The sequence below is a fragment of the Zonotrichia albicollis genome, chromosome 14, assembly GCF_047830755.1.
Source record: "Zonotrichia albicollis isolate bZonAlb1 chromosome 14, bZonAlb1.hap1, whole genome shotgun sequence".
Lineage (NCBI taxonomy): Eukaryota > Metazoa > Chordata > Aves > Passeriformes > Passerellidae > Zonotrichia > Zonotrichia albicollis.
The window spans coordinates 7,327,419-7,354,965 of NC_133832.1; positions in this window are offsets into that span (position 1 = coordinate 7,327,419).

Below are 27,547 nucleotides of genomic sequence, written 5' to 3' on the forward strand. Positions count from 1 at the left end.
TTGTATGAGCCACTTCCTGGGTTGTGCCTTCACCTTGTGCTTCACTGACTCTCTTGACTTTTTTCTTCTTGTAAATGGTTGACAGGGAGCAGAATGTGATTTATTTAATAAAACCTCACAAATTCTCCAGCACAACAGCTACAGAAGTTTGCCATAAATACACCACACACGATTTAGAGTCATTAGAAACACAGTTCAGAACAAAATGTGATAATGCCTTTAGATGTGTTAAATTAGCATTTAATTTAAATTTAACAAGGCTGTTGTATAGAATTGAATATCATTCAACTATGAGAGAAGCACATCTGTGAGCTTGATGAAGACACATTTACTATAATTCAAGCCCAGTTAATTTATTGTCATGTCAACATCTTCACTATATTTTTCCTCTTTCAGTTAAATCTGTTGCCCCTCATTATTTTCAATATCAGTTCAGTCCAACCATTTATGTGCACTGGTTATTTAAGGCTTGCACAGTGGCTGGTTGTATGTATACACCACCTGAGAGATCACAGAGGGCTGGTGTGCAAAACTGGCTGTGCCTCAGAGAAAATGCAGCAGGCTCTTAAGAGTCTGATCACAAAACTTGTTCCATCTGGTTGGTAGAAAACATTCTGTAAGCTTCAAACAGTTTTCCTTTTTTTAAAAAACATTAGTTTTTATACAAGTGCTAGAGAACTTTTTTATAAAATGATATTTTTAAAAGTTTTTTTTCATTTGATGGTATTGCCTTTGTTCTAAAAAACTTTTTAACAAATTATCAGGGATTAATACACCTTAAATACTTTCAAATTAATTTAGAATGTTCTGATTTTGCTTTAAATATTACATCCTGATCTACATTTTTTTAAAAATCCATTTCTGTTTTCATATCTACAGCATTTTTTAGGAACTACAGCACAATAATATACAGAGTGAAAGCTGTCATGATAAACAGGAAAAGTCTTTACAAAATGTTTGAGGAAAGAGTCAATTCCAAGAGGCAATTATGCTTAAAACATCTTTAGAAAAGTAATAGGGTATTTTTTTCTCCTGTTATGCCACATTATGACATTAATAGATCATTAGAACGAGATAGAAGACAGGGAATAATTGTTTAAAAGTAAGATTTCCATAAAATTCCTATTCTCTTGAAACACAAAATTCAAGTTTCAACTTACTCTGGCATTTACTGCTTTTTTCTCTTTTTATCAAGCTAGTAAGCAATTCAAGGTTGAGGCCCTTCCTGTGCAGTGGTCACATATTCTCTAAAGCTGATCCTTATGCTGCTTACACTACAAGTATCAGACAGAAAGCCTGGGAGCAGATGGGATCATTTATTGGCTTTTGTTAGATTGAGACCCAAGAATTGCTGAGAAAAACCTGCTGCCAAACCCTGAACTCATGTAAATGCAACTGCATTAAATGACAATAAAAGACATCCCTTCTAATTAAGCCTCATTAAGTACCTTTTTAGCAATCAGATGGTATTGAATTAACTGAGAGTACCCGACCTATAAAATCTAATTCAGACCTAACTAAAATCCATCTTGCCTCAGGCTCTCTTTCTTTTTTTTGCCACATGTCATAAATGATCTATTGATAAAAACAGAACTTGCCATAAATAGCACAGCCATTGGGATTTGCAGAGTGTGACACTTAAATATCTCACCCACTTGAGGCACATAAATTATTACCCAAACTTCTGCGGTCAAATTTTACTGCCCTCAGTGCCTCAAAGACACACGACCACTGAGGTGCTCGTGCCACACTTCATCCTACAAGTGGCTGAAGCCCACAGGGCCACTCCGTTTTCCCAGCCTTGGACTGATGCAGCACAGCTGGTCCCTGCACCCCCTCCCAGATTCTGTCATTCCCCTCCAGTAAATCAGTGGTAAATCAACCACTCTGGCAAGAAGGGGAAACTCTGAGCCGTCAGGTTCTGCCCAGCCATCAGCTCCTCTAAGCCACAGGGAATTTGCAGCCAGATTATGACCACTCTCTGTCATCTAAGTGATCGTATTAGAGAATCTGACCAAATAGAATGAGGCAATTAAGGGCTTAGTTAAATCTGATTAAGGGCATGGGAAAATTCTCATGCATAGGGAGACTGCAAAAAAAGACTTATTTACCTGGAGGCAGACCTAGAATAGTTCTTTCTCCCTAGATTAGGGAGAAGCTTGAATAAAGAATGAAAATGCCAGCACAGCCAGAGCAGCAGGATCAGGAAATTTTTCCAACATTCACACAGAAGAATGAGGATTGTGAGGTGGAACTGAAAATGATATATATAAAATAAAATCACAGGGAGAAATAACTACTCAGGAAATGATGAGTACAAACAGATCCTACAGAAACTTTGACAAATTTGTTTAGTTCTTTGTTGGATATCATTATTTTAAGCAGGAAAGAGTATAATTTTTCATTTTTAATTTTAAGATATTATGTATAGCTTTTTATTAATTTTTTACACCTTTACTAAAGTCTAGGATTTTATCAGTTAAATATATTTATTGTCTTTTTTGCAGCCTCGGAAATCAGAATTCTAAGTACTGAACAGGAGCTGTTTCCTTGGGATCTTCAGGCCTGAAAAGAAATTTTGGCAGTATTTACCCACTCTAGCTAGACATTATGTGGGTCATATAAATGAGTCCCATCTTTGAAATATTTGTCCTCTATATATGTTTTTGAGATCAAGTTACATGCTTGTGAAGAGGAACATTTGTATTATTCCTTCTGTACAAGTTAGGAGCTGAAGTATGAGGATACTGTATAAGGCCCATGTATAAGAGGTCCATGTACAAAATATTTGAATCCCCAGGAGATACTAATTTCAGAGAATCATCGAATGGTTTGGGTTAGAATGGACCTTAAAGATCACCCACTTCTCACCTCCCTACTGTGATGTAATGTGGAACTTAGTGACAGCAATGCTGGATTTTTTAGATACTAACACAAGGATCAGCTTTAGCTTCTTCAAATGCATATCTCTGGCTCCTGGGAGCAGACTGATACAGAGCTACTCTACAAGCATCTTCTGTGGGTGATTCTATCTCTTTATGAGCTTACCACAGTAAAACATTAAATTTCTGTTGACAGGTGAATGTCCATATTCTCCATGAAAAGAATATACAAGGAAATTAAATAACCCTGAATAACTTCAGAAAAGGAAACAAAACCAAATCTAGAGAGATAAGTGGGTAGCTACAGAAATAACAGAAAGTGATAAAATAAGCTATTTTCTTTTCAGAGCATTATCCTTAGCAATTAAAACATCTCTGTGAAGAGCACAACCTCAGGAAATGCCTAGCAATTGTTTCCAGCCACTCAGACAGCCATCCTTAATGTTTATACTTTAATTGGTTTCTATAAACCTCTTTACCAGCTCATAACTCCATAATTCTGCTACGTTCCACCAATTAAATGCAACAGCACTAATACAAACTTCTGTCAGTTCTTTAATTTGTCACAATCATTTTTCTGTAAATCCAGTCTGGTGATTGAGAATTTGTCACCTTCTACTGCACTTTGGCTTTGAATTTATCCAACTTCCTCATAAAGCCTCCTTTGTAAGAGCTGCCAGCTGGAATTGTCACCTCATGGCCTTTTTACCATTAGTTCCATGCTATTATATGAAAAGAATTTAATGGCAGCTCTGTCATTGACTTCAGCAGTATTGGAATAAAGCTACTTACAAGGTAAGTGAAAAAAGAATTAGTTCACATTTGGTGTCATGAAAAGCCCCATCTTGACGAGACAAATTGGCATAGCTTTATACATAAATGCCTTCTTTACTTGGATAATAACCTTTCAGAGGATATTAGAATTTTATTGCACTTTTAAAAACAACTTCTACTGAGATTCATTCCAGCTGATACTTACTATTTAGTACTGCTTAGTAGTACCAGAAAATGATACCAACATTTTTCAGTTTATATACTCACCTGGAATTATGTAAGGCTTTCCTCTTTAAAATTAGCTTCTGTCATGTGAATAAAGAGAAAGAAAAGATGTCTGGGTGAAATATCCCTGATCTAAGCAGGATCATCACTGCTGTTGCATTTCTATGCTATATTTATTATAGTATTATTCAAGGCACTGGGTGCTGAATGCTCTTCAAATACATACAGTGAGGAAGTTTTGGCCCCAAATTCCTTACAGGCTCCTGCTTCTTACCTAAACTTCCAATTAAAAAAAAATTTAAAAAATTTAGCAAGACACAGTGCTCTACCTCAAAAAAAAAACAAAAAAAAATTCAGAGCAGGAATGCCCACAACCTCCTGTTAAACACCTAACCAAGCATTCCACTCAGGGAGTCATAGAATTACAGAATGGCCTGGAATGAAAAGGATCTTAAAAATCATCTTGTTCCAACACCATGCCATGGTCAGGGACACTTCTGCTACTCCAGATTTCTCCAAGCCCTGTCCAATCAGGCCTTGGACACTTCCAGGGATGGGGCAGCCACAGCTTCCCTGGGCACCCTGTGCCAGGGCCTCATCACACTCACAGGGGAAGAATTCCTTCCTAATATCTGACCCAAACCTATTCTCTTTGAATTTGAACCCATTCCCCCTTGTCCCGTCACTCCCTGTCCTTACAAATTGTCTCTCTCCATCTTTCTTGTTGGATCCCACCAAGGTACTGAAAGGCATAATTGTATCACCCCAAAGCCTTCCCTTTTCCAGGCTGAGAAATCCCAACTTGTTTGGAAAGAAGCCAAGTCATCTTTTGATGATTTTATATTGTTTCATATATCTGCTGCACTTGCCTGTTTTGCAGCCTGGAAGCACAGCCCAGGACCTGCCTGTGGCATGTGCATTGCAAATGACCAAGCCACCCAACCTGGCATCACCAACTTCTGCTGAAAAAATAAGAGAAAAAGAAAAATCTAAGGAAATTCTGTGACTGTATAAAGAATAAAAGGTGAAGGATGGAAGAAAGTGGTTCCATCACAATAAATTAACAGATGTTTGATAATACAGGGATGGCATTAAAGTTTCTAAATAATTTCTGTTATGTGTGACATGGGACTTCTGGACAGTGTCTTCCTAAGAACCTAGCTCAGTTTCTTCTGTTGAAGACACAAAGCTAAGGATTTGTACCCACATTAAAGGCACTGTTAAAAAGACATGGACTATGAAATCAAATGTCTAACTGTAAATGAATTATCACTATGAAGTTTTCTGAAAATTCCAGTAATCATTGTTAGCATATCACTGTCTGCAATCAGAGCTATGCAATCAAAGGACTGCAATTCTCCCTATCCCTTCTTTCAAAAGCAGGAAATAAGCTTGATCTTCCCAAAAACCATCCTGATTTTAAATTGCAAATGTAGATCTGATGGTCTGGTTTTGTATTTTGAAGAGTTACAATTAATTTAGATTTCATAACTGCTTTTTCAGCCTTTTGTATACAATAATTTTTTTTAAAGAAAAAAAATAAAGCTATTAAATACTTTCTTGATTCATTAAAACTGTGCTTATAGCGATTTCAGTGATTAACAGGCCTTGAGGGATGTTTCTTTAAATAGTTTGCTAAAACCCAAAATTTCCTGCAATATGAAGCTTCATATTTCCTGCAATATGAAGCTTAGATTCTTTTTGCAGTTGATCTATTGTAAAATATTCACCAGATTTTCAAAGATCTAGCTATTGGAAGGAATTCTTGCGTTCCAAGTACGTAAGAAAAGATAATTTCTCCTAATTAAATTTTGCATCCTTTTCCACCTAGAAATATAAATAGAGATAAAAAGATACCTTTTTTCCCCCATATAAGGTACATTTGGTTACCCTATTCCTTCTTTTTTGCAGTGTGCAGGATCACTGGATTAGACTTTGCAGACTTTGTAGACAGAAAAAAGTGGATAGTGTTTGAAACATCTACTTATATTTCCACAGTTGCTATTACAGGTTTAACCAGATTTCTTCAAATTGACCTTTGTAGAACAGACATTGGAGCCACTTACAGAACAGTACTTCACTAAGAGCATTTTTGTTCTATTTATATCCACCCACACAGCGTGGAAATTGCTCATTTAATTTCCCCACAGCTTTGGAACACCAGGTTTCACAGAGCTTTGGAACATCAGGGCACAGGGACCAGTATTTTCAGTCAACAGGAAGAGTTAGGGAGCACAAAGCACATGCAGAAACTTAATTGAGAAACTCAGGTTGTCATTTGTACCAAAAAATGCCCACAGGACGTGCTGTGATGACTCTGTGATTTCCCTGCTTTGCCACTCCTGATATTTGTGCTACACTGGAGCCTGTGGCTGCAGAGCTTGCTGCCCCTTCTCCAACAACAGCAGATTCCAAGTGTGTGATCACACCATCAATCCTCCAGCTCACACCATTGCAACAGATGGTACATAGAAAAGCTGAGTGTATTTGTGTGCTGAAAATGTAAATAAAAATATATGACACTAAAATGCTGACATCAGGGGAAATTGTAATGAAAACCTATTAGCTTTAATGGTCATGAACAACTATTATCTTTAACTGTGCAAGAAATTATGTTACCAGAATTCATTACATATCCATAGAGGAAAAAAATAAAAACCCACGTGACTTTTACTATAACACCTACGTAGTGACCTCTAAAGGGAAAAAAAGGGAGGTGGAATGACTCTAGATGCATAGGAAGAATGCATAAAACCACACATATATTTGTATAGCACAGTTTTCCTAATCCTCAATCCCATACTGCTCACAGGTACCATGATTTATACACAATACAAGGAACAATTCTGCTATTGGCATCATGAGCCATCACCAGCAGCTTCTTAAAACTTTGCCTCACAGAGCACTCATTTCCACTATTTTCTCCTAAGGAAGTTGTCTCCTTCTTTTTGCCAATTTATCCAAAATGGAACAGTTAAATCTATTTTAAATCTCTTCTACTGAATTCTTATTACTTTGATGTTCACTGTGTTGTGGTGAGTCCTTTCTCAGGAGCGAAACTTTTCCAAAGGTCTGTGAGTCAGAGCAGGGTTTTCATTTGGTATCAGGCCAACCTATAACAAGAAACAATCCTTTTTATGGATCTGTTTGTGTGCCTATAATGAAATAATTTATGAGCACTGCATGTTTCCAGTTCTAACACCTCCAGAGTAGTTCTGAGTCCTTATGAACACCATCTTTACTGCTGGAGGACAAGTGCCCAGCACCAGCTACTTTTGACATGCGTTATTTATATCAGGTATTTAATATAATGTAAAAATTATAATTTATAATATGTAATTATCAGGTTACAATACTTGGCCCACAGAGGCAACATCACGTGTGCCTTTTGGAAATCTAAATAAATCAAACAAAAACACAACCAAAGAGCTATGACTTTCCTCAGTTCATCCAACACACCACAAACTGTCCAGAACAGAACCAATTCTTTTGTGCTCCTAAATACCTTCTGGACCTTCTTGGCATTTGCAGCACAAGGAGTTCTCACAATCCCTGACACAGAGCAGCTGTGTAATGCCTCTCTAAAGTCCTGCACGTGATCTGAGGCAAGAAGAATAAGCAATACACAGGCTGCTGCCTTGTTCCACCCCAAAGAGTTACACCAATTAAGCTCAGAATTGCTTTGGAAAGTGGAAAAAGTGGAGTCTGTCCCTCTTCCTCCCATCAGTAAGAAAATCAGCACAAAAGCTAGGTTTCATGCAAACTAGGAGACACTGCTAGATTTAAATGCATTTTCATGTTCATCTTCTATCAACAGCAACTTGGGGAGACCTTGGACATTCCTCACTGAATCACTAAACACAAAGGATATACATCAAAAAATATACACAAACAAATAATAAAAAAGGAAACAATATAATAAAACTTCAATCCTATCAGAAAAAAAGTACACTCTAAAAAATACTTCAAGTATTTTCCAAGGAATAACAATTCAGTTACTTGACATCCTAATAATCAGCTCCTTCCTCATACACTTGTGGAAGTTTAACAGCAAAGTCAAGCTGTATGTCCTTCACTCTGTTATCCTTTATAAAGATACTTTAATCACTCTCCATTCCACACTTGGTGCACTACACACATAGGCACAAGGAGATTAGTAAAATCAAATCTCTTTGTCTTTTAATATATGCAGCAGTGCAAATAAAAATAGAGAAATGAGAGGAAAATACAAGGAATGGGAACAGCTGAGAAGAGAATCTCAGACCAGGCAGAAAAATCCTCAAGGACTTATAAAAAACAAACCACTTTAACAGGCCAATTCATGGAGTTAACTGCATAAAGTGAATTATTCAATCAAAACCCAGCAACAAATTGTGTAGCAACAATAAAAGATATCCTTATCTGCTTCTTTGTTTACTGTCCACTTCACTTTGTCCTCACAATTTAAAAGTAAGGAGAATGAAGGGAAGGACAGAAAGAGGATCAGCTTCCTGCTCAGCACTAATGGCAGAGGCAGAAGCAGATGCTACTTCAGGGATCAACCTGTCACCTTTAACTTTGCCTCTCCTTCAGCAGCAGATGTGCAAGTAACACATACAGAAGACATAAACTTTAATTCAAAGTAGTTTCAATTTTCCCAGGGGTTTTGAGTATATTTTATGTTTTTTTTCCTGTGACCCAGCCATGCTCAGTCTCCCCTCTGATTTGTATCACAGTGTGAAGGAAATGTTCTGCGTCTACACAAGCATCCATGGGCCAGAATAATTATTCCAAACAGCAGTTTCTGCTGTTTTCTTATGACAGATCTTCTGTGGTGCATGATGTGAAATTTCACACCTTTCTTTATTTGAACCATTCTGAAGAATGAGCATCATTTCACTCCAAAATCTGTTGAATTCCAATAATTAGACGGATCACCACTGCTGAGCCCCAGCCAGACTTCAACTAAGAAGCAACACATTTACGTTTCACCACTGTGTCAAAAACCACACAGCTTTAAGGTTTGATCCAATATAGCAGTAAAATTTAAAGCCCTGATTCTTGCTGGCTTGACTAAAAGATTTATCTATCTATCTGTAAAAATATGTTAAATCAGGTTAACAACCCTAAAAAAAACAGGTGCATTAAGAACAAATTAGTTCTTGCTCAGACACATCACTGAGTGATGCAATTTGCAAAAATGCTGAGCTCAACTGGCCCTTCTGCCTTAACTGTAGCTATAAAGCTCAGACCTGCTTCAGCAGAAAGTGAACTAACTTATTGTTGGGAGTTCCTCTCCCCATAAATTTGTTTGTTTAACTTTTTTCTTATAGCACCCTTCACTCAGATGTGCTTTCTTGCTTGTTTGGAGCATCTCAAAGTCTAACAAGGTAAAACTTAAAAGAGAGAAGTGCTCTTCACGACAGTATTTCCTTTATCTCAATTTCACTGCCTTAACATTTCCTACTGCAGTATCAGCCTTGCCATTTTCCCTACACCACCTCTGGCCAACAGGGAATGTCATCAGTTAGAGCAGTCAGTTTTCCCCTTCCCTACAGAAATCAAATGTGTCATCTCTGCAGTGCTCTCAGGCTCTGCAAGCCAACAAAGTCTTCACACCCCTTTAAACTGGACAGGTTCTGCTCCTAACACTGATACAGGGAGTTGGTTTATTGTTAGTTATAATGTCTTCATTTTTCTAGCTAAAGAAAATTAATGTGGGCATTAGGCAAAGAGGAAGCTTGATGTAGAACTGTACATTTGAAGGGACCAGGCATTTCAAGTTTCCCACAAAAGTTACTGAGGATTTTGCACTGAAACAAATGAGGTTCCATTTTAGGTTGAAATTTTTTAAACTATTGCTGTCGATACCCTCTGGGACTTGAGGAATTTTTTTGGTTCATTTGTTTGTTCTAAACAACAGAACTCCACTTGTTAACACTCATTAAAACCATCCTAAAAATTACTTGATATTTACCAATCATATCATGCTACTTTTCCTAATAACACTAATATATCCATTGACCCAGCTGAGAACAATGGACATCCATTTGCATGAAACTACTTATTTTATATTATTTCATATTCTATATCTACTTTTTCCTCCTGTTAGTACTATTCAAATGATTTGCTGGGTTTTCTTTCTTGTCATTGCATTTTTAAAGGGCTTACCCTGTCACTCATTAGAACCTTTCAAGTGCAGCTCTGCCCAAGGGTTCTAACCTACATAGCATTCCTGCCATCACTCAGGCACAGAAATCTTGCCCTCACCTCATCAAAGACAGATCAAACACTTTGGGCCAAAGCTCCAGTTGGTGCAAAACTGCAGGGCACCTATATTTAAAAAGAAATCTTTCTAGCAGACCTTTCTTTCCAAAATGTGCATTAGTCTCAGCTGAGAACACAAACACCAACACGTCTGGAGCTCTTTTACTCTCCAAACCAGGTGCTAAAAGCACAGCATGAGCAGCACACTCAGGCCCCACCCTGCTCCCTGAGGTGCATTATTGATTTTGAGGTTCCTCTGCAAATCATGAACCTTCACACAATCCTTTTGGCTGACCTACATGACGTTGATGTTCCCTGAATTTCTGTTCCATAATTAAATTCACCTTCGAAGCAAAGATGCAGAATGTAGCGTAGCACAGAGAACATCCATGCTTTGAAGTCTAATCTTGCCTAAACCAAGATATGATTTTGTCAGTGAAGATTATAACATTTACACACTTTTCACTTGTCATTACAGATTTACTGCTTACTTTCTACAGCTTTCCTGGGGAAAAGCATATTCTTGCCATTCTAATGTCACAGTATAGTTTAATAGTTTAAATATAGTATAGCTCAAGATTTTTTAACGTGGCAAAAGTAACTGAAGAAGAGGCTTTGAAAAATATTTCATTTTTGCAATGAATTTTAGAGAGGAAGAGCAGGTTAATGAGAAGTTAAGGAGCCATGTAGGAGCCAAGTAGAAGCCAAGTTCTGAATCTGGCCTGCTAATTGGCCCTAGGAAACACTCAAGCTCTTACTATAAAAGCTTCTTTGTACTTTTTGTTTTTCACATTTAAATGGACATGATAATCTATATAGAGTATTAAGATCCTATCATTCATTTTTGTGTGCCAGGAACTCTTCACATTAGTACCAGAGACTAGAATCATTCACCTCACCAAAACTCAAGGTTCTTAGTGGGTCATTTTGGATGAGAGGATAGCATTAGGAAGGACACAGTATAATTTCAGTGCTTCCATGAAGAGTGTATTAAATAGATGTCAAAATTAGTTGGATTAGGACTACTGAAAGAGAACTAAACCATTTCTCAGAATGGCTCCTGGAATTAAAATTACTGGAATAATCATTTATGATGGAGCTGGATTGCAAGCAGATGAAGAAAACATGGCAAAAGGCATTAAAATGTCCAAGAACCAGAAGCCTGGATATGAAATACCAGTAGTCAAGTTTTGAGTCACAATCCAAAATTCCCAGGAGGTCAAAACAGAAAAAAAAAAAGTCAAACTAAGTGAAGGAGAGACATTTCTGTGAAAATGTCCAATACATAATGGTACTTTTTAGTTTTAGAGCTTCAAGCATACAGAGCCAATGTGATTTATCTCAAAATTCAAACTTTAAACACTTAATCATCAGCATAACAGTTACAAGTTTTTAAAAAATATCCTGGTTGTTAAGTCAGAGCATCACTCCAAATTAAATTATCCATATTTAAAACTCAAGACTTTAATTAAAGGTCATAGGAAACAGCCCTATTAATTTTTTTCTTACCAGTTTTCCAAGTGATTGTCTTATTATACTAGAAATGTGAGGTATCCTATTAGCTGGGAAAACCACAAGGCTGTGCTGAACTGAGGGATTATGGCTACATATTTCTGTAGACTGATTGCACTGGCTCACAGTGATGCATCGTTCAAGCACCTAACATTCAGCAAAGGATGAAAAACCTTGAAAGACAAACTCCTTTTGCAGAGGCAGCGTCGTGAAGCAGAGCGGATTCTGAGCAAGTACCTCATGTGCATTGTTCTTTTGTGCTTTGCCATCATGCTCAATTTTCCATTGCAGCACTTTGCCTTTCACACAGATGGATATTTTATGGAATTTGCTAAGGACATTGCAAGGCCAGAGCAGAGCATGGACATGAATCTAATTTGGTTTTTGTTGGTGGTGCCAAATGTTTGAGCAAAAACTTTATTCTTTTACTTTCCAGATTGTGTTTCTTCATGCCCATTTAGAATAAATAATTTCTATTCTTTACATATCTCATCTGGTATGCAGCTCTGAGCTACTGTCTGACTCTAGATTTGCTACACTAAGCCCTTTCTGGGTTGGAAATGCTTCCAACACAAGCTCATAGAAATTTCTACCAGCCTCAGGCTTCATTCCACACATAATAGTCGACTGATGTTAGGAATACTTATGCCACTATTTATATGAAATCAGAAAAAATTCTAAATAGGCGCTTGCAGTACAAGAGATCTGATTTTTTTTTACCCCTTTAATCAAGTAGAACTTGGTGTCAGCTCATTTTAATCTTTAGGTTCACCTAAAATTCAAGCCAGTTAGGAATAACATATTTCAGGATACCCCAGAATGGAAAGTTCTGTTCTTCTAAACTGTTCTAAGATCAGTAAAGTTTTTACAGAGCTAGAATCTGATGAAGACATTTCTAAATGCAATCAAATCAACTGATTGTGCAATTCTAACATAGTCCAATACCTGAACAGCTTGCATACCACAGTGGTATTATCAGCAGTTCATGTAAAAAAGGCCAAGACACACATTCAAAGTATGAAAATCTCAAACAAACATGAATTTATTTTAAAGCTGGAGAAAGCTGTGCTCACATGTGCTGCAACTATAATCAGCCTCCCCAGCCCTCCACTGGACTCTGCCCTCCCCAAGGCAGCCACCCACATGCACTCAGCAGTATTGTTTGTCCTGTGCCTCAAATCACAGATGAATCATTGCAAAGCATCTCCTCTTCTCGGATGTCAGTGACTCTCCTGGTCAAGGAAATCACCAGCAGAAAACATAGCAAGAAGCACTGCAGGCTCTGTTATCGCCAGTTTGTGCTTTTCAATATTGGCAACAACTGCAGGAAAAAAAGGGAGATAATACCAGATGGATTTGACAGTCCTTTTCATCAGGACAGCCATGAAAGGATACTCTTCTCTTCCTCTAAATGCCATTTTAATGCTGCTACAGTTCACTGCCACAAACTCTGATAAGAATACACAATTTGCTTAAATGCTTATTAACTGACAAGGAAATCCAGAATTATTTAGGAGAACAAAGGTAGGAGATCAAGCATTTAAAATCTGCCACTATCCAAAAGGGTCACACTACTCTGGCATGGTCTATATTTCACACCTTTCATATATAATTGTTTGATTTAGTGACACAAACTTTATAATCTTGCAGCTCAAAAGAAATTTACATTAATAATACTAGAAAGACAGTTAAACCTCTGCTAGCTCATGCTTCAACAGATATTCCTTATTTAAAATATTCTGACATTGGAGTGTCAGTTTTCCATCTTGGCAAATGTCATCAGTCAGGTTCTTTCTACTCCTAAATTTCCTGTTTCTTTCAGTTAGTACAATTGCTTTAAAACAAGGAAACAAATCCACATTTCTTTCAAATTCTAAAGAATCATTTGAATTATCATCAATTGTTCTGTCTTAAAAAATTACTTAAATTTTCTCAGCTTTCATTAAAAACAATCCTGAAGGTGTGAGCACACATGCAAGGCCATATTTACCCTGTGAAGAAGGATGCATGGAAACATCCAGCCTGTGAATCCTCACCAGGCCATATGGGAAAGGTGGAGATGCTAAGCTGTCAAAATCTAGGGTCCCTACAATTACACTTGTGCACAAATGTAGGCACCTAGAAGGTTTTACAGGTGTATAGAACCTCTGAGATAGAACTTAGATGAGCAGAAGGGGGCTTGTGCCCTTCATCACATCTGTGTGACCCACCTGTGCTCTAGAATTGGCAAGCTCCCTCCCCCATGTGAACTCTTGTGTTCCTATAACCTCCATTTCAACCTACTGCTGTGAAAGGTACTCCCCAATTTCAAAAATATAATTTTCATCCAGATTTTCTGAAATTGGTTTCTCATCTTTCGTGTTTGATGTTACAGTGTCCTCTTCCTTTATACTGTAGATTGAAACTTGTTTGATTCAATTTCCATTGCATGAAATATAAATGCAGTAGCAAATGAGTAATCTAAGGTCAACAGAGAGCCAGCAGGGAAACAATATTTTTCAAGACTGTATGAAATGGAGCAGCTCACATAAACAGCATATTTAGTTTATTCCAGTGTCTCCTCTTAATGAACCCTTTAGAAAATAGACAAAAGCATCACATAAAGCTCAAACAGCAGATGTAGGTCACAGGAAGAGGACTCTCTATAGATCCTCCATGGTTGCACTGGGAAAAGAATTATCAAATTTCACTGTCTTTTAGGCTGCATAAATTCTTCCAAAAACGCAGGGAAAATGTCACCTCGTGTTAAATATTGATGCCTGCTCCCATACAGTGAATCATCCTCCAAAGTAGCATTAGGATAAATGTATATTAAAAACTGTCACTGCAAAACTTCATTCCTTTGTATAGGCAACATAAACAATGCTGAATATACTGCAGAGCACACAAGGAAGGACTCTTCTTCACTGGAATCTTTTCTCACCACATAAAATTCCTGGTAATAAAAAAGGCACAATTTTTTCCCATCAGCTTTTTCTCTCTCTTTTGTTTTTTTTTGCTTTTGCTGTTTCTCCTACTTCTAAGTCTCCTTAGGCATCAGTAGAAAAAAATATTACCCATAAAGATCTGAAGTGGCCATAGTAATTGCAGAGCAATGCCAGCTGCAAGATCTAGGTCTGGGGGCCAGGCTGTTCCTCGCTTTTCAAACCATTTAACTCCAGCAAGAAAGCACACCAAATGTGCAAGCAAGCACACCAAATGCACTGCAATATGTTAATCTAGCCACTGCCCTGATTTAATTGGCCCAGAAAATTGCTTGAGGTGTTTAGGACTGCAATTAAGGCTAGAAAAGTCTGGAAACACAGTCTTTGGTGGTGAAGGGTTTTGTTTTTTATTATTATTTTTAAGAAACCAAACCCTCTCTTAGCCAAGACTCATGGGCTTAATTAGAGATAAATTAGATTTACTTGCTGCTACTTAGTTGAATTATAGCTCAGCAGACATATTTTAGGTGGCAGGTATAAAATTTAGCCTTTTTCTATCTCTCCTTTTTTGTCTCTGCCCCCAACAAGAAGAACTTCCTCAATCAGCAAATTCATTCAGTTCAAATGAGAATAATTGTCCATCTCTGCCCTTATCTTCACAACTTGAAGATACCTACTATCATTTGTCCTAACCAAATGAAATTAATTTTAAGAGAACAATGACCCTCGCCTGCCATTGTGACCATGCTGTGGCCTGTGAGCCTGGAAATAACAGTTTCTGTGCATTGGAAATATCCAGCTACATGTAAAGACATAAAGGTAGGGAGGTGACTGCACCAGAACAACAGGCAAATTATCTATTTTGGTCCACAAACCAGAGACAAAACTTTACATGAAAAGCACAAATCACAGCAACTCAAGTAGCAGCTATGGGTGAGATATGGGAGACCATTTCCATTTGGGCTCCCAAAGGGAGAAGAGATTTTTCAGAAGTGCTCAGCCTGTAACAGAGCTCGGCACAAGCCATGGCTAAAAACACAAATCTTGTCTGCAAGCATCTAATGTTGCTTTTGCAGGACCCCCCTGCATCATGGAACAGGAGGTCGAGCACACTCCTTCAAAAAATCAGTAAAAACGCACACTGAGGTTTACACATAATAGTTTGTCTAAATTAGCAAATGCTCAACAACACTGACTTTAATTTCACTTATCCATTTCTGAGTTTACTATTATTCTGGACAACAGCAGCAGGCACAATTTCAATACTTACATGATTCATTTTCATTAAGTTGGAATGGCATCATGTTGTTATTGTCTGGTTATTTGGGTTTAGTGGGGCCAGCAGAATGTTCTTCTGTTGGGTTTGGTGGTTATTTTTGGGAGAGGTTGTTTTGTTTTAAACAGACTGTTCTCCAATCCTGTTGTCACAGCAACAGTGGACATAACTAGCTGACACAATTTTTTCCTCCAAACCTTCAGTGCTATTCAGATTGCAGATTGAATTTAATAAGCCAATTTAACAGCCTTCCTGAATCTAATTGCAAGTTCTCCTTTTCAATACTGAAAGATTTCAATAAATTCTTTTCATATAGACTAGTGAATTTTCTTTGCTTAACTATATGTTAAGAGCTTTCTCCCCTTCATATTCACACAGATAATAATTCACCCTTGTAAATTTGGATCTTGACATTTGAAAAGAAAACGTTGAGGACAGAAACATTTAGAGCTCTGTGTTTTACAGTGACAAGGCTGAATTTCCAATATTACACAGTAGGGACATGTACATTTGGGGTTTCCTTTAAGGAAAAAAAATCCACTCATTCCACCAGATTTACCCTTGATTTTTTAGATTTACTGACTTCTAAGCAATGAATACATTCTAAGTATGAATATATTCACCTCAAAACAGTACAATAAAAACTTAGTGCATTGCCCTACGTAAGCAGAGCTGTTTTAAAGTGGTGGGCCCACATTATTACACCAATATTCTCTGAATAACACATCTCTCTTAAAAGACCTGCAAAACTCAGTGGTAACAGCTCCATGACACTCTCAAAGGTGACCACAACACTGAAGTGCAGCATTGCTTTAGTTGATGCAGATGGATCATTCAATCCACAGCATTCTCCATAACCCCACCAGATCAGAGAGCCAGAGCCAAGAAAAGAGGATATCGTGTTACACAGAGCCATGGCACAGAGTGTGCAGTTTTGTTTCACTGAAATTACTATTATTGAGATTTATCTGAAAGGTGCATTTGTAATTTTGGAGGAAAAATATGTTATATGGAGTTTTGCAATCACAGCAAGAGTAGGGTTTGGGTTTGCTAAGCAGAGCCTGCAATGACAAAGTGATGTCCTGAATAAAAGCAATAAAGGCCTTGAATAGATGCAGCCCAAAATTCTGAGTTTTCTGCCCTTTTCAAGGAAAAATGATCATGCCATACACGTCTAAGGCATCAGAGTTTGGCAACAAGAAGCACCAGGTCACTCTTAGGATTGGAAGTGATGCTCTGTGCTAGCCTTTTCAAAAGGAAAAATTGCCTTTTAACACAAACACACAACACCCTTTCCAAGTCACAAAGAACATTGTTTTCTTGTAGTATTAGAAGATTTTATGAGAGAGATGTGTGAAGTCATTCTGAGGGTATCTACTGTGCAGTCTAAACAAACCACAGAGGGTTTTGTACAGAAATTAAGATTTCTTGAAAACTTATCAGTTCAGACACTAAAAGCTCTCAGACATACTAGAACAAAAAAAAAAAAAAAAAAAAAAGAAAAAAAAAAAAAGAAAGTAAAATTTAACCAGCTTTTGGCCAGGTTTATGCAGTCTGTGGCAAACTTGGTGCTGCTGGGGTGAGATTCAGAAGGTCTAAGCTAGTTGTATCCCACAATAAGTTTGATTTTGGATACTGTTTCCTGGTCTTCCCTGCTTTTCTGTGCTGATTTATTGGAGTTCAGAGATCTTGAAAAGCTGATTTAGTTGACAAACTAGAATATAGATCTCTGTTATTGAAGAGAATTAATTCAAATCAATATGACTATGATGGATCTTAATGATGTTTCACAATGTGTGCATGTGTACACTTAGGAATTAATTTGAGGTAATTTAATAAATTTATATACTTTAATTTTTAAATGAGACCTGATTCCCCATGCTAGTGGTTTCATATCTGTTTTTCCTGTCAGACTCCGCTACTAAGGCTCTTCAGCTTTGTGTGCTATTACCCTCTTAGTTATCCAATTAAATAAACACTAATCAGCTTATTTAATAAACTAAATTATAGTTTCTGTACTGGCCTAAGTTTATGACAGAGACAAAGAGACATTTAAGATTTACAATGTGTTGTGCTAAAGTAAGCAATGGACTACATGTTATCTGGAGATAGATGCCTGACTAACCACTGCATGTTTCCATGTGTTTTTTTGGGAAAATAAATGAGGATCATCATGTCATTCACATTTAAATCTAGAAAATAGAAAAGATAAATTATGAAAACAAAGGAAAAAGGCTTTCAACACATCTTCCATTTTAAAATCAAATAAATACCCCTTTACATACAGCCTGTTAGAGAACATCTGGGATCAGTATTTGCAGAACAAACTGACAACATTCATCAAGAACTGAAGCAGCCAGAAGCTGACTTTCAAATATGTATCTTTTTGAATATGCATCTCTGCTCAGGTTTTTCCCAACTAATCCATCCCTTTTGATAAAAAAGATCTGTAAAGGTAGGATTACATGGTATTAGTGTGATGCTGTAGCTGACACTCTGTCAGTAGAATGTGCTGGTTTGTCTCTTTTGGGTTTCCTGGCCCAGTGTAAGATTTTTCTGATTTTTGCTCCACTTGGGTTGCATTCCCCCTTATCTCACACAAGAACCAGCCCTGCTCAGAGCAGTTTGGGGCAGAAGGGTTGAATCCCACTTGAAGAGAGAAGAGACAGGACTGTCTCAAACTGCAAGTTGCACCAACCACAAAAACTGCAAGCTTTCCACCTGCTTTCCTAAATCCTCAACACATCACCAATTGCTCAGTAATGAGAGCAAGTAATTTTCTAAAGTAAAAAATTCACTTTGTGCTAAGAATTACAATCTGCTCTCTGCAAAACAGTGGGAAATCAATATCTGGCATTTTAAGGAATCTGCGGGGCTTAGGGTTTTTTCCTTTGTTTGAATGACCAAATCAACGCTTAAATACAGAAGATCATATAATTTTAATAATTTCTTGGCCTTGATATGAATGTTTTTAAAGCAATGTGGGCTTTTCCTTCAAATCAGTTGTGTTGGCAAAGATGAATGTTTCAAACTCTGTTTTGAAACAGATCTACAGTCAAGATCCAAGGAAATCACTGAACATAAATCAAGGCAGACTTGGATGCACAGACTGTATTTTGAAGAGGACTCCAGAGTAAATCTAAAGTGATGCTGCTGAGAGTGGGCCTGATCAAGCTTGACAAACTGTTTCTTCTCAAAGGCACAAGAGTGAGCAGCAAGGCTATGGGTCGTGTTTCTGATGGCATCCCACAGACCTTGCACATGTCCCCCCAGAAATAATGAAGGGCCTTACTGAAGAGTTTCAGGATGAACAGATGATGAAATACTGATTATTTATTCTCAATCTAGGAACATAACATTATACAAAAATTCTTAGACCTAAGCACAAGCAGTACTTACTTTACAATAAGGCATGAGGAAAAAATTTTAAATTTAAAATTTTACAAGCTTTTAAAAATCTTAAATCAGTTCATCTGGAAAAGCAAGACTCAATGTTTTTTTAAGAGATAAAAGAGATACCCAAGCACAAAAAAGAAATAAATTCTTTTTCCACTCAGTTAAAACATTTCATGCCTCAATAGACTTTCTTTTTTGTAAAGTTTTTTGTTTCAAAAGAAAAGCCCCAAATAAGCAGTTATAATTTTCATTTTAACTGACCAAAATTTATTTTGTCTTTGTTTTTGGTTCAGTTTCTGAAAAAAAATTTCCATTTTTCCAACATCTTTAGCCAACTTATGTCTCATTGTTAAATTGTGTTTAAAGATTTATTTACATAAAATTTCTTGGAAAAGCAACTTTTTAGCAATGAAGCTTTAGGAGATCAAAAATCTACCTCTGAGATTCCCTGTAGGGCCATTTCACAGTACTGGTCAATCATAGAGGTCAATTTCTCCCCTATGAGGTATCTCATATTAGATCTTTAAATCTATATTTAGAGACCAAAATCTTTGGCCTGATTTTTAACAAGATGAGCATTTCTTGCCTAACTGCAGAAACTGAAGTTCAAACAATTTGCCTTACACTCTCTTCTCTCTCAATGTCATGAAAACGAGAAATAAATGTAAATGTAAAATGGGAAATAGAAGACTTCTGAGCTTCCCAAATGCACTGGGAAGATAAAATGTCAAGTTTGATGAATCCTACTATGATGTACATTGTGAAAAGTTTATCAATAATATATAAGGAGAGGATTAGAGGCAATGTCACTGTAACAAAGTAGATTAAAATGGTTCTAACTGCTTCAAAAAGCACCTTTCCTTCTCCATCTGCCCCATCAGCTCATACCCAACCAACCACCACCAATCATTATTCTCAGCAAGTAACAAGAACAGACAAAACATTTCTGCCTTTCATAATATTTCTTGCATTAATTGAGATTAAAACTCTAAGAGAAATGTCACTGTTCTGTGGAGGAGCTGTGGGCTAAAACAAGAACACTGGCTTCACAAATGACAGTGTGACAAAAGCTGCAGTTCCTCAGCATCACCATTAAAACCTTTTTCTCCATCACATCCATGCATGCTTCTTCTGAAAGGTGTCCTTATGATATCTAATGTTTGATCTAGGAAACAACCACCAATCCATAGAAACAGCCACATTTTCTGTAGCATCACCACTGGAGTTTGGCTTGGGAAACACTCACCAGAACCTCGTTTGGTTTCCAGTACCTGAGCTGTAACCAACCCAGCAAAAAGAGAGCAGTTAATAGTAAAATTTATCAGGATACTGAAGATGACACGTGGGTGCCAAGGGTACTGATTATTAAACAAAGTGATCAATTGTCAGGTAGCATAAAACTACAGACACATGGCTGCCCTAAAGTCAAGAAATTTCCTTCTCTCCTTCGCACTCTTGTTCTAAGCTGCTGGAAAAGATGTGAAATAATGGTTTTGACAGACTCATCTTCCCCCAGACCAGATGTGCTGATCTCCCTTAGGTTCTTTACACTGAGGGAAGGCAGATTTTAATCTTCCCGTGCCCACTGTGGCAGCTGTATAAACACTTCATTATCATAAGAATGGTGATAAGTATGTGCTATTAAAACTGGGGAGGGGGAGCAGTGTTTTTCTGTATCCTTTATATCTCACTGCATTTTATGCTATGAGTAGGTGCTAAATCGGGAATGAATAAATGCATTTCAAACCCACACTTGGCATCCAATGTAGGCTTGTTCTCTTACAGATGAACCAAATTTTTAGATTGACAATTTTTGCATCTATTCAGTGCCAAGGCAAGCATGTTGTTTAGTATGAATTTGAGAAAATATAGCAAGAAAGGGGTTTTTTCTCTGAAAAACAGAAACCCATATTCTTAAAATTCTTTTCATTGCAGTTTTCATTTGAATAGAACTCAGGCTATGGCATGTAGTGTCTGTTAACTCTGCTACTAGTGTGGCAACATGGTGAATTCTCTTTCAGGAAGTTCTGAGTTACTTTTTTCTTTGAGGCCTTTAGAAACTAAATTCAAGTGCCTTCCTTAGCTTTCTCTTGATACTTCACTAGAGATGTCATTACTGAGAATTTACTGAGTCACTCTCAGTAAATGGTGAGTGCAGGCTTATCTTTTATGAAGAAGAGAAGCGAGACAGTTGATCTTCTGCATATTTAAGAATTTATTTGATGTCAAATTAAGAATTTTCAAAAAATGTACTTTGCCCGGCCTAGAAATCATCCCAAGATAAGATCTACTCTGCCTGCTGCTCATTAGGGATACAGATATTGTCCCTACTCTTATAAAGTACTGAGTTTTAAAATTGAACTGGAAAACTGGCATCTCATCAGTTTCCTTGGTTCCTTCCTTTTCATATACACACATGAGCACATAAAGCATTTTCTGTAGGCATATATATATATCTTTGTGTGTATATATTTATATAAATAGATACATTTCTAAATATATGTATGTAAAAATAAATGCTTCTTTCCTGCACCAGCTGTCACCTCTGAAGCATATGCCTGGCCAGAAAAGCAGACAAATGCTTTTTGAAGCAGATACATCTTCTATTTCCATAGTGTGTTGGCAGGAGGTGGTAGTAAGGATTAAGAAATTGGTTCTATTCTTGCTGAGAGCCAACTGGCTGGGAGGATGCTTTGGGGCATTGTGGATGTGATACGTTGGTAGTTCCTGAACTGAAGAGAAAGAATGAATTTGTATGTGGATATCTGAAATCTGTCTGTTCCATGCTCATCACACAGCTGCCTCACCTTCCTCTCTGCAAGGATACTGCAAATCATGTCTAATGGCTCCAAGCCAAAACCTGACAGGCTTTTCTTTACCCCTCTGACATATGTACTGTACAGCCAGGCTCTTTGCAGCTTCTTCAAAATTAAGAAGGTTGAATTTTTCTCTCAGATGTCAGCACACAACTTTCATTACCCTGATTTTAATCTTTCTCTGGTTCAACTTCTGCATAACCTCTTTGCAAATAGCAATGTGTCAGGGACAGAGGAAATTAAAACGTGGACAGAGCCTTTTAGCCAAGCACCAATAACCTCGTTAAATTGCAGGTAGTAATGCAGGGAAATCAGGAGGAACCACAGACAATTCCCGCTAAGATTTCATTCTCATTTGCATTCTACCCAGGAACTGGGTTCTGGATTTTCAGTAGGTGAGTAAACATAAACACCCACTCAGGTGTGCTAACATTCCACCCTCTACAGCCTGCAGACCAGATGCTGCTCTATCCCACTCTGGTTTGTTCAAGACCACGGTACCATGGTTTGGTCTTTAGTCTGAGCCTGCCACTAACCAAAGTATTTCCTGCCCAGCAGTGAGGTGATTACCTGTGACACAAGATGGAGTTACTTGTCTCTGGTGACTGTATGACATGGACTTGGTCAAACCTGGAACTGAGCCTTAGACATTCCTGTTCCTACTGCCTTTAAGGGTAGAGGCCTTCAGTTACCAACACAGGCTGAGTATGGGGGCTGGAAGCACCTGATAAAGGCTGCACACTCTACTAAACACACTGCTAAACCCTTTGCAATCAGTTTCTCTGTTTCTGTGCTCCAGCTGCATCCCTGCCTGGAGCTGTCCTACAGCATGCTCCACTCCCTGCACAAACACCAGACACATGGAGTGTCTTCCACACAATTGATAACTTACACATCATCCATATCTAATCCACAAATAACCCAAGGATGAAGGAGTGAAATTTTTGAAAGAAGCAGAGGAAAGACAGGCTAGAGAGCAGTCAGCCTTTCTCTCCAGTGTGGAAGCACATCTTTCCTAACCAATCCTACTATTAGTTAATGACTGCCCAGTGTACATGTGAAGAATTTTCTTCTTCAAAGGCTGTTGAAAAATTCCTGTTCACATCACAACAAAAACCCAAAGTCTAGAGTAATCACAGGAGCATGACTTTGCCCACAAGCATAAGGGAGTGTTCCAGATAGCACAACACATCATGGACCCTCCACCTGGCAGAGAGTGCCACTGTGAGGACAGTCTGACTTCGGGCACAGGTGACAACTGCATTAGCTACTGCCACAGTGCTTCTGCAGGCAAGCAATAAAATGAACAAGCGGCAAAACTTGGCATCAAACACCCCTGTGTGCGAGATCCTGCTCACCACACTGCAACAGCCCCGAAGTTCCTCTGTGCTGACTCCAAATTCACAGCACTGTAATTGAAAGCAGCTTCAGGTATTGTCACAACTGATCCTTGTTGACAGTGATCAAAATTACTGCATGAACCATTATGGTTTGAACGGAACAGACTGTACCTATAACCAAGAACCAAAGCAATTTCCCATCTACAACAGAGTGGGCAAAATGGGAAGCACAGGCATAATGACTGCTAGTGAGTGGGTTACACATTTCTTATTCATTTGCCACAGCTTTCAAATGTCATAACATAACAGAAGACATTGACATTTCCCCAAGAGCACACAGAAAGTTCTTAGTCTCCAATTACTGCAGAGTTAAGCTAAAAATCGTGAGTGCAGTAAACTCCATCTGACGTTTTTCGCCTTTTAGATTAACTTTCAAATGCTCCTGAAAATGGACAGGCATCAATTTTCAAAATGTACTGCATTTATTTATTTTTGGTTGGTTCACAGAAAATGTACACAGGCACGAGCCCTGACAGTTACCATGGCCTCTTTGCTACAGATAGAAAAAATGTCCCTCCATCAAGTTAAAATTGATACAGAATGATCTTTTCTACTGAGAAAATTTAAATGGTGGTATCTTGAAAAAAAATTACACCCTAAAACATCCTGCACAGTGAGCAGTGCTCTGTAGAGACAGAACATGCTCAAGAAATCAGAATCATGTAAAGACCAAACAAGTTATCCAGCTACAGATACCTTTCACAGAAACTGATAGGGTGAAAGAGAACCATGCAGCTCCTCAGGTCTGCACCAACATGAGAGGAATTTCCTCTTTCCCTTCCTTCCTTTCTCCATTCATCTCAGAGAATATTTTGTTTAAAAACTGGAAAAACTTGATCCCATGCTCCAGATGTCATATCCAATCAGATGCGGATAGAAAAATATTAATCAAAATTTTGCAGCTCAGTAAACCACCTGCACAAGACCTTACATAAACTGGAGGCCATAGATTGAGATTTGAATTAATTTCCACAAGAAGATGGCACCCAAGTGGAAAGGTACTCTGCTGTCAAGACTCACTGAAACTGTAATTCTAATATTGGCTCTTCTTTGAAACCAACAGGTAATTATTTAACACATCACAATGCATCCTTATTTTACTCCTAAAGTCATTCAAGTGAATGAAAAACAGAAATCAAGCTGTTTCTGAACTGAGGATTTCCATGGTGTTAAGAAGGAAGGAGGAGATTCCATAGACAAACCCATCGGAAGGTGTTTCAAGGTTTGGTCTTTTTCTCTTTACCAGGACAGGTGAAGGAGTTGTTGACTTTGGGATTTATTAATTTAATTATTTATCAATACTTCAATTTAACAGCTCCTTAATAGCACAATATGGGGGGAAAATATCATCCTTGTTATTAAGGGCCAGAAACCAGAAACTTTCTTGTGCTCCACTGAAATGCTACTTCAGAATGGATTCCCAAGAACCTTTTAAACAGCAGGGTTGTTGCCTAAAAGGAAGCCTGACTAGTTTGGTTGCTGTACAAGACACAGATGGCTATTCTACACTCCAGAGAGAGCTCTGATCACCAGACTGTAGGGAAGTGACAACTCTTGGCTCTTCTGCCAGTCAGTCTTGGAAGAAAGCAGTGAAACCTGTAAGACACCAAACCCTACAAAGGCTCCTCCTACACTGTCTGAGACTGGAGTCCTCAAGGAGCAGAGGTGACAGGAAACCTTGTTTTGCTGCCCCTGGCAGGGCCTGTGCAGAGTCTGTAACTGCTCAGTCAGGACTGAGCCAGCTTCCAGCAGCACACAGACAGTGACACAGAATTGAGTGTTTCATGCAACTGGAAGGAGACTGAGAAGTCAAAGAACTCTATATGGAAAGTTAATTCAAATATGCAGTTTACTAGCCTGTATCCATGTCCTCCAGATAGCCCCATGCGATGTAATTGGGTCCTGGAAAACCAAGATCCATTGCTGCTGGGAATACATTGAGAAAGCAGAAGCTAAAAAGTGACCTCCTAAAGGCAATTTTAGAAGCACAGCTTGTATTCAAAAATCCACATCAAGTTTTAAGTAGAGTTTCAGATAGAGGCCATGAAGATCATAATAACATTTGCTAACTGGTACATCCCAACCTTTTGCTGACCTTCTGGAGTATGGATCCTGCTGAAATTAAAGCAGTTACGGAATATATTACATAAACATTGAAACACTCTCAAAGGCACTGAATGCACACTCGGGTCAGGTGAAAAGAGAAACGAGAGCTTGCATTTACAATGCCTTTTCACTTAAAAAAGCAGATACAACCTTGCATTATCTTTAAGGACTGCTATAAAACACACTTTGAAAGGCAATCTTTCAAGGGGATGCTAAAGCAATGAAATGGTGGCAAAAGTAATTATGCAGAAATGTTTTTGCAAATAATAAGAAATATCTACTTTAATCTTGCCATTTCTTGGCATGAACATTTATAAGAAAATCCTTTTTATTTCACTGCATTTTCTGTGAACAGTTCAGGGTTAGGACAGAACTTGCAGAGGAAATGAAAACTGCTCAGTTAAGTTTCAGATATTTTATAATCAATTAAAACTTTGTTTCAGGACTTCAGTTTTAGTCCCTCACCTTCCACCTAAGACTCTTTCCTCATCAGTTCCATACTATTGTAAGTATGAAAAAAACCCAGACTTTGCTACCCGATGCTGGATATTGCAAATGAAATATTCCAGAATGGTTTTCTCAAGCTGATAATTTACTTTGCCTTTTAACAAATCGACAGTTACAACTCTTGCCATTTCAGCCACCCTTTTTCTACAGAATACACTTCTCAGCACACCCATGGAGAACAAGTTCAAGAGGTGTAGACAATTTATTTACCCCCATCTGAGTATTGTCAGCTATGCAATTTCTGAATCCTTTCAGTCACTAACCAAGTTTCATGTTTATTGGGAAGCTGCCAATTCTGTACTCTCTACAAAAGTTTTGACAGGATTTTAGCATTTCTGCTTTAGGCATCAAGGAAATTTGAAGTCATAGATATAAATCTTCTGAAGGATTTCTTAATGAAAAGCCTAGCAAAAGGAGCTGAGGGCTGAAGTACCACCTAGACAGCAATATCCTTCAGAGTGCCAAGTGTGTCACTGTAGTTACAGTGTTGTAAACCCTGTGACTTTTTGAGACTGTGAATGAGACTGACTGTTCCTCTGCCCTTGTTAAAGGAAGCTGTCCCCACTCTGGACAGCCACAAGCCAGAATGGGGATTCATATGGAGAGAAGGAACGTATTCCTACAGCTCCCAGATTGAATGACAGATTTTTACACCTACACACTGAGAATGGTGGCCCAAATTCCTGGTTCCAGCAGAAGCGAGGACATTGATGAGTTTATTTTAGTGATTAGAGTTGCTTCTTACTTTACTAAAAATGGATCACAGAGGTATTGCAGGTGACTTGAAACATGTGATTTTAAAATGTGTGTTATCCTCCTGAGCTTTAATTGGTCTGCAGCATTCATTCTTGTGCTTTCACTTAAAAAAGCAAAGCCATCTACAACAGAAGTTAAACAAATACATGAATCAGGTCTGGGAATAGTCCCAAGAGAGGAAACATGATAATGATAGGAGTGTATGAAATATCAATAATAGTGTTTATGCACTTTACAAGGTTTTACGGGGTAATGACTGCTCCAACCTAAGAGATGTCTAAAAATCCAGTTAGGAGTGTGACACCTAGGACTTAGTTTAGGGGACTGAAGAGCAGTTTTTCTGGTGCTGGGTTTTTTCCAAACCCAGTCAAAAAGAATAGATGCTGTGGGTTTCTATTTTTTCTAGTAAAAAAATAGAAACCCACAGCATCTGACATTTAATTACTGCCTCTGAAAGGAAGAGGGTCCACACCCCACTTCTCAATTAAAAACCACTATATCCAACCACTTTGAAAATGCTGCCTTTGTTTTCTCTTTATTCTATTCTTTTAAAGCATAATTCCCTTTTCTTCCTAGCTTTAGCTGATTTTATCTACCTTGAACACTGACAGTGCCTTTGCTGTTTGCTGCAGGCCAGAGGAGCCTTCTCATCTGGGAGCTGCCTGGCATTCACAGGGGCTGAAGCTTGTCCTCCATCCCCAGGCAGAACTCCAAATTCAGAAATGAC